Below are 13989 nucleotides of genomic sequence, written 5' to 3'. Positions count from 1 at the left end.
ATGGCAAACAATAACAAGGCACCCGAAGGAAATCAAGAGGCAAATCGGTCAGCCCAAGACCCTGTATTTCATGCTACTGACAACAATATCCCCATGAGGAATTATGCGACGCCCAATCTCTATGAATTCTCGCCGGGAATTTGACGACCAATGGTTGAAGAGAACACACGGTTTGAGATAAAGTCGGTCATGCTTCAAATGATACAAAATGCGGGGCAATTTGAAGGTCTACAAGGTGAAGACCTGCATGCCCATCTTACCAGCTTTGTGGAGATGTGCAGTACTTTCTCCATCCCTTGCATAACCCCAGAAGGTTCGACTTTACCTCTTCCCTTACACACTAAGGGATGAGAGTTACAATAAATGGTTAAAAAGCAATAGATATATAGATATTTTATAGTTCATAAGAGTGTAGCTATGGGTCTAAAATGGAGTGCTCCATAGTTAATGAATGTTGATTACTTTAATTAAAGAGTTTAATTAATTGATCTCATATCATTGGTGCTTATAACTATAGGCCCATAAGATCCCTCTGCTAGCTTATAACGAGATTAAACAAAGATTTAGGTGTTGTAAATTTGAAATGTTCAAATTATTATTTAAGGAAATTTATTGTATATAATACAATTTAATATAATGTATATAGATACATTATAATATATAGTTTATTTAAGTTTGATTCAAATTTTAAACTATATAATGTGAGAAATAATATTTAAGGTTGTTCAAATATTTAATAATATGAATTAGTTCATATAAAACCTATATAGTAAATTTAATATAAATGAGATTCATATTAAACTATAGGTAATGAGAGAAGGGTATTTCAATATGATTCAATAAATCAATTAAATAAATGTTAATTTGATTAATTATTTATTTAATTTATTTAAGCCAAATTAGATTTAATTTAAATTCCAAATTAAATTAATTAATTAGACAATGTAGGGGAATGGTTGGTATGGTGAAGGGATTTAACTCCCCTCATATTTTATTTGGAACCCTAGAAGACTAAGATATACAGAATAGCTCTCTCTCATATTCACATAAAAAAGATTAAAAAAAAAAGGAAAGAGAAGAGTTCTATGGTTTTTTTTTTCCAAGATTACTAAAGCTCCCATAAGCTTCCTTGTTCCAAAGAGAATAGCAGAGAAGATCGGTGGTCGTGTCTTGCTCGTGATTTGATTGTGCAGTGGATCTAAAAGATTGGAAAAGGTATTTGAGAATTGGTTCTACAAAGGTTGTAATCCAACAACCTTAATATAAAAAACATAGCTCTTTTCACCAATCATGTGAAGAAATGGTGAATTCCACAGTGGAAGTGGGATCATCCCAATTTTTAGATTTACACATAATCAAAAAATACATAACCAAAGAAAACAATTATGCATTATCACAAGATTTGCAGCATGCTTGAGAGAGGAAAGATAATTAAGGTTAGAAATTACATTACCTTTGAAGAATTGAAACCTTCTTGATAAAATCCCTTTTCAAAATGATCACAATCAATCACGATCACAAACACCCAATGAAGACACCACCAAGCGGAGCCTTATGCATTCTTTTTTGTGTACAGAATCCTCAGGAGTGTGTGGGCTCTGAATTTTGGGAGAGGGAGAGAAAAAAAATTAGAGAGGAAGAAGATCTCAATCAAATTATAGAGAGTGATTTGCTTATGTAAAGCTTCTCGTAGAAGATGAAGGTCTCATAAACCAACCCCCCACTCACCAGGTTAGATCAAGAGAGAATTAAGGGGATGGGAGTTATTTCCCTCTCTTTAATTTTAAAATTTAAATTAAATTTAAGTAAATGATAACTAATTTATTATATATATATGTTATATCATATATAACACATAACCTATAGTTTTTAATTCTCTCATTAATGCATGATATTTAATATAAATCACATTTATACTAAATATAATTATATGAATCTCATCCATATAATTAGTATTTGAATCATATTCAAATATTTATTTTCTCTCAAATAAACTTTATATTATAATGTATCAAATATATTATATTAATTATATCACATATAGTTAATTCTCTCAATTAATTTGAACAATTCAAATTAATTCAAAATTGACTCTCATTAATCCCTGTTGAGTTACAGAGGGAGTCTTATGGACCTATATGAAGCTACAATGATAATTGAATAATTAATTAAACTCCTTTAATTAAATTATTCAACATCCATTAACAGTCGATCACTCCACTAAAGACCGACAACTGCACTCTTCGCACTATAGATATATTTTTGTGTCTATTGGATATAACCAGTCAATAGTGTGATGATCTTTCATAAATTGCTCGTAAGTACAACTAGGCTAAAAATATCGTTTTACCCTTGTAGTTTCATCTAACTCTTTTAGTGCCACTGATCCCTCTAATGAACAATAAGTCAGAATCCAACTATGACCAAACCCCTATCGAGCCAAGCGAGGGTGTGGCGCTTAAGGGAGCAATTTATCTACTTACCCGGACATTAGGGAAATTTCGTCTTGTGTAACTGTGTTCCCAACTCCCTAATCAGACGGATCCCCAAAATGGTAGGCTTATTGAGTCGACGATCTGGTCACACTCTATCATACAAATCAAATGACCGCCTTCATAGGCAGGTGTTCACAACTCACTCAGGATTTAGATCATGTTACCTATGGTCATCTTGGTGAAATGCAAGTCTCTATTATCAACGGCATTATATACTAAGACTAATCATTTCGTGGTCCGGTCTTATACAAACCCTTTTTGTATAGAATACCCCCACTCACATGTCTCTACATGAATGATCAGGATCAGATCATTTGTAGCACTCTACAACAATTGTAATATCTACAAAATAGGTCGTATTCATAGTGTCACCTAGATAAGGTACCCAGTCTTATCCATCTACTACAGACCATTTAGGTTATCATTTAAAGATGATCCACATGTATGTCTCTGCATACATGTTTAAGCTACAAAAGATAACCTTGGATGTTAGTTTATTAGTTTGTGAGTTAATGCTACTAAATGTTGAATAAAATATCTCATATTTTATTAAATAAATAAAATTATTTATATAATTCATTTGCAATGTTAAGTAATCTGATATTGAACTCTATAATAGTCTCATCATCTTGCATTTTCAAAGATTCAATTTTCGTAGCTAACAGCTGCAATCTAGACATCTTGACATTGGATGTTCCTTCGTGAGCAATAGCAAGAATATTCCAAGCTTCTTTGGCAAACATGCAGGTGTTGATCAAGTGAAAGATGTTTTTGTTAAATATGATGTTGAAGGCCTTAAAGTTTCTAAGGGAAGCTTCATCTTTCTCCTCAGTCCACCCAACTTCATGTTTGAGCTTCAGTTCACCTTTCTCATTAGAAACCTGAGGACATGATCATTCGATGATAATAGACTTCCAAGACTTACTGTCTAAAGACTTCAGGAAGGTAGTCATACTTGCTTTCCAATATGCATAGTTAGTTCCATCCAGTACAGATGGACGAGAGGTAGAGTCTCCTTCTTTTACTTATTCCATGAGCGCAAGATAGGATCACAACACTAGAGAAAATGATAACCTGCTCTAATACCAATTGAGAAAATGATAAGAAGGTATCTATTGCAAGTTAACAAGATAACTTCACTAATATTAATGATAAGCAATTACAATGCTGTATTTATCAGTAATAGATGCACGATTACAATGACTTTCGTTCAGCTTCATCACTCAACTAATAACCTAGCCTCTCCCTAGGTGTGAGACTCATTTTTCACGTTGCCTTAGGCTCCCCTTAAGATCGAGATTCTCTCTCTATAAGACTTGAGCTCCTTTCAAGTTGTGAGACCCTTTCCCACTCATATTATACCTTTCATTCTAAGAACAAAATTCCCTTTGTTCGAATGGCTTAAGCTCCCCCTAAGCTTGGGAATTCCTTCTCAAAAAGATCTTCTTACCCTCAATGTGAGGAACACATAGTACGTCTTTAAGAAACTCAACTCTGTCAATATATTGTACCACTAATCGAATACACACTAAGTCATTTTTCAAATATGAGCTTCACACAAAATAAAACAACCAAGCCTTCTTCAAAAGACTAAAATCCCTTTTAATATGTAAAGCAGAAACACAACGATCAACCTTAATTTCCATAGAAATCGTGAGCTAAAAAGGAAAAATATCGATAGAATAAGCCAACAAAGGAAACCATCAATAAAAAGTATTTTGCAGGATCCGCATTGTTGTAGACATTCCTTTTCCTGAAACCACTAATGTAGAGACACATCTCATAACAATTGAGATGCTTAAACAAATATTGCCAACCACTTTGACAGTAACAATTAGATTTTTTATTTTTTAGGTTTTGAAAATTAAAGTCTATAAATACTACTTTTTCCTCTAAATTTATGTATTTGTTATCTATGTTTCATCAATATTTTAAGAAAGCAGGCCAATATTGGAAAATTGAAAAAAAAAAGGTAGTTTTTGATTTTGGAGTTTAGCTAAGAATTCAAATCTTTTACTTAAGAAATACGAAAATTATTATTAGAAGAAAAATTTTCGCAGATATAGAAAATGTCAAACTATTTACAGAAATAGCAAAAATAAACACTGATAGACACTAATAGATGTCTATCAGCATCTGTCAATGATTGAAACTAATAGAAGTCTAAAACGATTAAATTTTGTTATTTTGTGTAAATAGCTTCCCTTATTTTTCAATTTTTGAATATCCCCTTATTAGAAATTGAGAGGAGATAGAATTAATTTTAAAAAACAATCAAAGAAAAAAGAACATAAAATGGTCCACATCTAGAAAATTTTCTAGTTCTACGAGAGTATCATATACTTCTTCTTTCACACAATAAATTTATTTTCATAGATATTATTAGATTCCACATTGATGTCATAAAGCTCTACCTATTCTTAAAATCATGTTAGCATGGCACACAATAAACATATAAAGTATAAAATTTTTCCATGTGTCTTAGGTAAAGGTCATGCTTTAAGAAATAACACTTCCTTTTTAGAACTAATAAATCTTGCTTTAAAAGTATTTTAATGGTCACATTTACGTGTACAAAGAAATTTTCCTTGAAGTGGTCTGCAACAATACTTTAAACGGTAATAGTCAGTATTTATGGGACATTTGGGGCAAGGACTATCTTAAAACTATAATAACCACCTCTTACTACAGTAAATACTATTTTGTAGTTCCCAATTAGCTACAGTAACACTATTTCAAAACTTTCATTTGCTATAGTATTTATTATTTCTACAATTTTTACTATTTTACATTTATAATTTTTTATTTTTTGCTACAGTTTTTACTATTTCCTTCTCAAATTAAAATAGTTTACACCTCAAATACATATTATTATAACCCAAACTAAAACAATTTACACTCCAAACACAAATTATTATAATTCAACTATAATAATGTAGAACTATAATGACCAACTCTTTGTTCTAAATGTTTAGTAGTTATGTTTTTTAATCACTAATGTCTCTGATATTATTCCTTCAAATTTAGGCTGAATTATTGGAAATAAAAATTCATAAGATTAAAACATATTTCTAGTCCATTTAAAACTATTGATTTATTTTAAACTATATTTTTATAATTTAGCCTTTTATTTAATCGAATGTGCTCGGATAATGATTATTTTCAGTTTCAAAGCACTTCTTTCAAAATGTTATACCAAATTCACCATTGATGCTATTCCAATTTAGTCGAGGAAAATATTAATTTTTACCCTAAATATTTAATTTTTTCCAATTTCTAGGCCACATACCTTTAAAGCATCAATGGGTTCACGTATTAAGTTTCTACCCACATTTTCATCGATATTTTTTATTATATCATAAAAAAATTGATGAAATTTTTTTTAAAAAAACAAAACAAAAGAAAAGACGAATTACGTAGATATAATATTAATAATAAGCATTTAAACTTATTTAAATGTTTAGTTATTACTTAAATTTTTTTTAAAATAAATTGTTTGTTTTTTATAATTTTTTCGTTAATATCTATCATTTTAATTATCAATATTTTTATTAACATTTTCTTAAATTCAGATTTAGAAATTTTAATTGACTTCGATATTTTAAACTTAATTTTTATTTTAAAAAATATCATTACTCAATAACATAGGAGAATTATGTTCTTTTATTAAAAGAAAATAAGGTAACAAAAATATTATGTTCTTATATTAATATGCCACTTGTAATTCTTGGTAGGACAATTTTTTTTTTTCTTCTTCTTCTTTTGATTAACGGATTGTGTGGATTTCTATAAAATGTTTTTAAGTGAAAAATATATTTTTAAATATTTGAAAATCAATCTAAGTGAGCCCTAAATTTATTTATTTTACATACCAATTCTGAATATTTACATACCAATTTTGAATAAGAACAAATTTGAAACGAATGAATGGATTGACAAACCGTTTGATAATTAATTTATTATTCATAAGCTTTTTCACATTTTTTGTAATTATATTTGAATTTTAAACTAATTTTTTTTAAAAAAAATCTATTTTTTAAAATCGTTTTTGCGGTTTTCAAGTTTTTTATAGATATATTTTTTAAATCTTTAAGAATCCTACGTTGAAAAAATTAAGGGATCTGACACTCCTTATAAAATATATGAGTTATTCTTCCTATTACCAATTGATTTTGAGATAGAATTTCATACTACTTAATAAAAATAGCATCTAAAATAAATAATTAAAAATGAAATGGTTCTCAGAAGATCATACCATCTACTTTTTAGCTATGATTTTTTGAAAATAAAATTTAAAAACACTACTTTCATGTATGAATTTCTTTATTTTATTGTCTACCTTTTAAAAGTATTTTTAAATATTTAAAAACTTGAAAAGTTGTTTTGATTTTTTTTTTTTTTTTTTAATAATGAATTCAAGTGTTTTCTTAAAAAATGAAACACACTTCAATGAAACAAGTATAACTTTTAAAAGCAAAATCATTATTTGTATAACCTATATTAAAAAAATAATAATAACTAATGACTACTTAACTAAATTAGTGTACTACCACGTGCCATGCACGCATATGTTATTTTTTATTTAATTTTTTAATAACTTTTTGTTAATTATTAGTATATCAAAATTATTTTTAGTGTGTTATAATGTCTTTTTTTGTATTTTATTCACTGAACGTTTTTATGTTTACTAGTTCAGTTTAAATTAGTTTGATTACCTAATGAAGGTTGAGGTTTTTTTTTTTTTTTTTTTTTAATTATTGAAAAGGTAAAATCTAAGGTTGAGTTTTCATTTATAAATATGTTAATAAGTAAACATAATATATTTAAAAACATAACATTTAGAAGTTAAAAGTTCTCATATTATGGTTATATATCTATGACTAAAAGAAGACAAAAAGTGGGAAATTGGCAATTTTTATGCCAATCTATCCATTTTCCTAACTGCAAAGTATTTATTAATTATAAATTACTAAAAGGCACTTATAATTATTGAATTAATGGATAATAAATTAATATGCTGTTATACATGATTTTGCTTAATATTTATTTATAAAAAAAAAAAAAAAAAGAAAAAGCTTCTCAGCATTTAAAATATTAAATGTTTAGCGAATTTTACTAATTAAAATGCAGTTATTATTAATAATCAATGTTATGACATTCTTGCAAATACAATTTAAAATTTTAAAAAGAGGAATGATGGTCCTACAAAATTAAAAAAATTTCCCTTTTATTAATAGATTATAGACATAAATGGTAGATTATTGATTATAAATATATTAACCAAAAAAATTAAAAAAAAAAAACTATAATTATTTTCATCAATGGTAATCTTAATATGTTCGTACATTTTTTTCTATTTTATAGAATTTTGGTCAATCTCTTGCTAAAAATCCAATAATTGTATTAAAGTTTGTTGAGCTATTTATAGGCATCAAAAGGAAGCTTCCTAGTCTCCTTCTATCCTTCTAAGGATTCATTGGTTTTGTCGTGACGGTCTCAAATCAACTACTAACTTGTACTTTGATTTGATGTCAACCACTTATGAAGTTGATCTGATCTCTTTATGCGTCTATGATTGTAGCTTTCGTTTCCTTGATTGATTTTCTTTGTTTTATACAAATTTTGCATTTAAAGATATTAGATTTTTTTTTTTTTAATTTTTAGGATAATGAGTTTTGTAAATGCATGAACACAAAGTTTATTTATTTACATGAATTTTATTTTAAGTTAATGCATTTTCTTCTGAATTTCTCTAATTATTCTAAACAAAGAGTAACGATAACATGTATTTCAACGAGTTGTGAATGAGCTTAGATACTACACTCAGTTAAAATCAGCTTTGTGGTCAAACGCAAAATTATTATCCGTAGAACTGAATGTTAGTTATAATCAGCTTTATGGTCAAATTCCGGTGGGTGGGGCATTGCAAAATTTTGATTTGTAATCCCCTTAGGGGTAAATTTGGAATTAATTAAAAAAATAACAATAAAATTGTCATATTTGCCATGAGTTTAAATTATTTGCTATATATTTCCCAAATTTTTTTAGCCGTCTTGCCATTTAATATAATTTCCTCCCTTAATTCAAACTTCAAAGAAAAGTCAAAGTAGTCATTTTATTAAAAATAAATTGTTTACATGACCATAATTGGGCAGAAGATTAGCAAATTGTGCCTATAGTAGAAAATCAAACAAAAATCTCCATTGGACCTTGCATTTGAAACTTCAACTTCTTTACTAAGTTTCATAGCCAAATTGCATGACATACACATGAAGTTGCTACAACGTACACTGCCTCGCATGTTGATAATGTGACTATGAGTTGCTTTTTTGACATCCATGTGAACGCCGTTTCACCAATAAAAAACACAAACCCTGTAGTGCTCTTTCGATCATCCAAATCACTACTCCAATCACTATCACAATAACCAACAATATCAAAATTGTTAGAAGAGACATAGGAAATACCATACCCAATCGTCCCTTTGATGTAGTGAAGTATCCTTTTTGCCATTTTGCAATGCGTTGCTGTCGGTTCCTCCATAAATCGACTAATAATTCCAATCGAATAAAGAATATCTGGTCTTGTACATGTCAAGTATCTCAAACTTCCAACCAAACTTTTGAAATATGTAGAATTTACCTTCTCTCCTCCATCTTGCTTGGTGATTTTGACTCCACATTCCATCAGTATTCTAACTGGATTAGCATCATTCATATTGAACTTCTTGAGCACTTCTTTAGCATAGCCCTCGTGGGATATAAAAATCTCATCTTCACCTTGTTTGACCTTGATCCCAAGATAGTAACTCATGAGACCAATGTCCATCATTTCAAACTTCTTTGCCATCTCTCCTTTGAACTCATCAAACATGCTAGGATTGTTTCCGGTAAATACTAAATCATCAACATATAAACAAATGATTAGTATGCTTTTACCTTGCATTTTGATGTAAAGGGCATGCTCATAAGGACACTTCATATACTTCTTCTCTTAAAAGTACTTGTCAATCTTCGAATTACATAATCTTGGTGCTTGCTTTAAACCATAAAGTGCCTTCTTCAATCGAAGCACTTTATCTTCTTCACCCTTGACTTCATAGCCCAATGGTTTTTCCACATAGACCTCTTCCTCAAGAATTCTATTCAAGAATGCCGATTTGACATCCATTTGATGTATCTTCCAATGATTATGGGCTACCAAAGCAATAATCAAACGAATAGTTTCAAGGCGAACAACAGGGGCAAATACCTCATCATAGCCAATGCCATGTCGTTGGCTATACCCTTTCACCACTAGTCTCGCCTTGTGCTTCTCAACATCGTCATTGACTTTTCTCTTTGTCTTGTATACCCATTCACTCCGATCGGTTTGTGCCCTTTTGGAAGCTTGGTCAACTCCCATGTGTCATTTTTTTCTATTGCTCGAATTTCTTCATCCATTGCATCCTTTCATTTTTTCTCTATTGCTCGAAATTCTCATCCATTGGATCCTTTCATTTTTTCTCTATTGCTCGAATTTCTTCATCCATTGCATCCTTCTATTTTTGCTTGCAATGGCTTCTTGGAAACTAATAGGCTCACAATCATAAAAAAGACAATAGAGAATTATGTCATTTTGATTTTCATTTACCTCATTAAGTTCCTGTAGACTTTAAGTTCCTCTTGGGCCAATTTCATTCTCTGAATCGTTGGATGAACCTTTAGATGATGATCGATCAATCGAATGAGGTGGCACTGGAATGGGCAAACCTTCACCCATTTCATCCCTGGTTGGCTCATTTTCATCGTCTTTTTCAAAATATAGAAGGAAATCATACTCCTCCTCTTGTATATTCTAATCCCAAGAGGCTTCCTCGTCAAAAACAACATCACGACTAATCATTACCTTCTCATTCAAAGGATTTTAAAGACGATAACTCTTTGAACTTGCATCATTGCCGATGAAGATGAGTTTCTCGCTTCGATCATTGAGCTTGGTCCTTTTTTCTTCCGACACATGAGCATATGCAATATTCCCAAACACCTTGAAGTGATCAATCCTAGGCTTTCTTCCATTCCATGCTTTTTGAGACGTCTTGTCAAGCACACTTTTGGTTGGTGCTCGATTTGTCAAATAAACTGCACAAGCTACGGCCTCCGCCCAATTCCCTTGGCATCTTCTTTGTCTTTAGCATGCTTCTTGCCATGTTCAAGATTGTCCGATTCTTCCTTTCCACCACGCCATTTTGTTGCGGTGTCCTTGGGACTGTTAACAGACGTCGGATGCCTTTTTCATCACAAAATTGTTTGAACTTATTTGATGTAAATTCACCACCTCGATCAGTTCTCATGGCCTTGATTGTAAGGTTTCTTTCATTCTCCACACGTGTCTTAAATCTCTTGAAGATTTCAAATACTTCTAATTTATCCTTCAAAAAGTACACCTATGTTTTTCTAGAAAAATCATCAATAAAGAGAAGGAAATACTTACTTTTACCATGAGACTTTGGTTTGATCATTCCATACACATCAGCATGGATGAGTTCTAAAGGCTTTTTTGCTCTTGTCATAGACTCCTTCGGAAAACTACTTCGATGATGTTTGCCAAGTGTCACGGTCATGCTTGTCTAGGGCCTATTGTCCATGGATGCATGCCCGATCCAACCCCCTTCTAGCATACTTTCATATCATGTATTGTATTGGCTTAGTTAGCTTGCTTTCTTTACATTTTCATTGTATGTGACCACTCGCCCTTTTGCATATGCAAGGGTGCCAGTTGGCTTTTTGTTCAGAATGCACTATATGGGGATAAGACTAATCATCACTTCCCCATACCCGGAGTAGTACTCTATAAAGCTGTTGTTGTTACTTATTGCTTTCTAGCCTACTACAATCTTTCTTTCTTTATTCCCACTCACAAAAACTGCTTATGAAAACCTTTTCTCCAAACCTATTTTCTAAAACTATTTTCCCTAAAACGAGGGTGGAGGTTGCAAGAGGCACTCGGTGTGCCACCGGCAGTCCGTATTCGAATTGGCTGACTTGTTCGTGAGCGGGAACAAGTGCCGCACAATCGCTAAGAGAAGCTTCCGAAAGAGCGATTGTGACAGTTGGTATCAGAGCCAAGTCGGCTCATAGAGGGAAAGATCAGTGATCATGTCGGCGACGAAGAACCTGAACAAGTCTTTTGTGGATAGGTTGGTAGAGATGGAAGAGCAAATGCTCTACCTGAGAGAGGTCCCATATAGTATCTGTTTCCTAGAGACTCGGCTACAAGAAGTTGCTGAGAAAGCCGATGGAATTGATGCGGTAATGGGCCGCCTAGACGAATTACCCGTCAGAGAATTGATGATGAGGGTAGAGACCCTTGAGACCAAAATAGCACGGTCCGGCAGCTTTGAACGTGGCAATAGCTCATCGGGCTCTGTTGCCCATATAGAGGAGTGCGTCGAAGAGTTGGATGGCTCCCAAAAAGCAATACTTCAGATGGTAACCGATTTGTCTGAAGACTTTCGGTCGGCCCTTGATGTCGTCAGAGCCGAGATAGCGAATGTGAGCGCAAGGGTGAATCTCACCATCCGAGCGGTAAGGAACCAAGCCCTATCTGGGGGAGCAATGGCAATAAGCAGAATAAAAATCCTAGAACCGAAACCCTTCTGTGGGGTGCGGGAAGCAAAAGCCCTGGAAAACTTTATCTTCGACCTTGAGCAATACTTCAAGGCAATGAACACAGTGACTGAAGAGTCGAAAGTCACACTAGCAATGATGCATCTGGCTGAGGATGCAAAACTATGGTGAAGATCGCGATTTACAGACATACAGGAAGAACGATGCATAATTGATACTTGGGATAGATTGAAACAAGAACTTCGCTCGCAATTCTTCCCTGAAAATATCAAGATCCTGGCTCGACGAAAACTTCGAGAGCTGAAGCAAACAGGTAACATCAGGGACTACGTAAAACAGTTTGCAGGACTCATATTGGACATACGAGATATATCTGAGAAAGACAAGGTCTTTTGCTTTGTCGAAGGGCTGAAACCGTGGGCGAAATCAAAATTATATGAACAGAGAGTACAGGATCTCCCATCTGCCTATGCAGTAGCTGAACGTCTATACGACCTTAGCACTGACTCACAAGATGTGAGGAAGCAGTCAACTTCCTCAAATGGGGGAAACAGAAACAGTCGTTCCAGTCCTCCCAGACCTGGAGGAAGAGACAAGAACACAGGGAGGGGACCGTAAACCATCCGAACCGAGATCAGGAAACAACTGGTGGGGGCTGCCACAACAGCATAACAATTACAATCGCCCCCTGTCTTGTTTCATATGTAGAGGGCCACACAGGGCGGGTGAATGTCCAAATCGGACCGCGTTCAATGCTTTTCAAGCCACATTAGCCTCTAGCTCAGAAGACAAGGCTGAACTGGGGGAGACAATAATCGAGCCAGCTGCAGAAATTGAGAATCCCAGGATGGGGGGCATAATCTATTTACACTCCAGAAGAGAATGGAGAAGGTGACAGAGCCATAGAGAGAGGACTCGTGTATGTGGACGCTTGAGTCAACCAAAGATCGACCAAGAGCACTATGGTCGACTCTGGGCCACCCATAACTTCATGACTGAAACGGAAGTCCGCCGCCTGAACTTGACTTGGGAAAGAGATGCAGGGAAGATGAAAGCTATGAATTATGCAGCCCTACCGATTACGGGGATAGCGAAGAGAACTACGGTGAAGTTAGGAGACTAGAAGGGCCTCGTTGACTTCGTGATTGTCAAGATGGATGTTTTGATGTGGTATTGGGGATGGAGTTCCTATTTGAACATAAATTTATAACAATGCCCCTTGTCAAATGTCTAGTCATTACCGGATCCACACCCACCGTAGTTCAAGCCAGTATCAAGCAGCAATGGGGTGAGAATGATCTCAGCCCTCCAATTGAAGAGAGGGCCTGGCCTACGACGAACCCACGTTCATGGCCATCCCGATAGAATCAGCTGAATCCACAGAAGAGGAGATCCCCTGAGACGTTCTATTTGTCTTGGAAGAGTATTGAGATGTCATGCCTAAAAGCTTGCCCAAGTCCTTACCCCCACGAAGGGGATGACCATGAGATCGAGTAGTTACCAGGGGCAAAGCCACCCGCCAAGAATGTATCGGATGGCCCTGCCAGAATTGGCCGAACTCCGAAAACAGTTAGATGAATTATTAAGATGCGTGATTTGATTTATCAGACCGGCAAAGTCCCTTATAGAGCCCCAGTACTGTTTCAGAAGAAGAAGGATAGGGAGCTCTCGATTATGCATCGACTATCAGGCCTTGAACAAACTCACAGTTCGTAACAAATATCCCCTTCCTATCATTACTGACTTATTTGATCGGCTTCACGGCGCTAAGTATTTCTCGAAGCTGGACCTGCGGTTGGGATATATCGGTCCGAATTGCTGAAGGAGACAAACCTAAGACGACTTGTGTCACGAGATATGAAGCCTTCGATTCCTCGTGATGCCTT

This window comes from Benincasa hispida, chromosome 9 (assembly GCF_009727055.1).
Source record: "Benincasa hispida cultivar B227 chromosome 9, ASM972705v1, whole genome shotgun sequence".
NCBI lineage: Eukaryota > Viridiplantae > Streptophyta > Magnoliopsida > Cucurbitales > Cucurbitaceae > Benincasa > Benincasa hispida.
Note: the sequence above shows the minus strand (reverse complement) of the source record.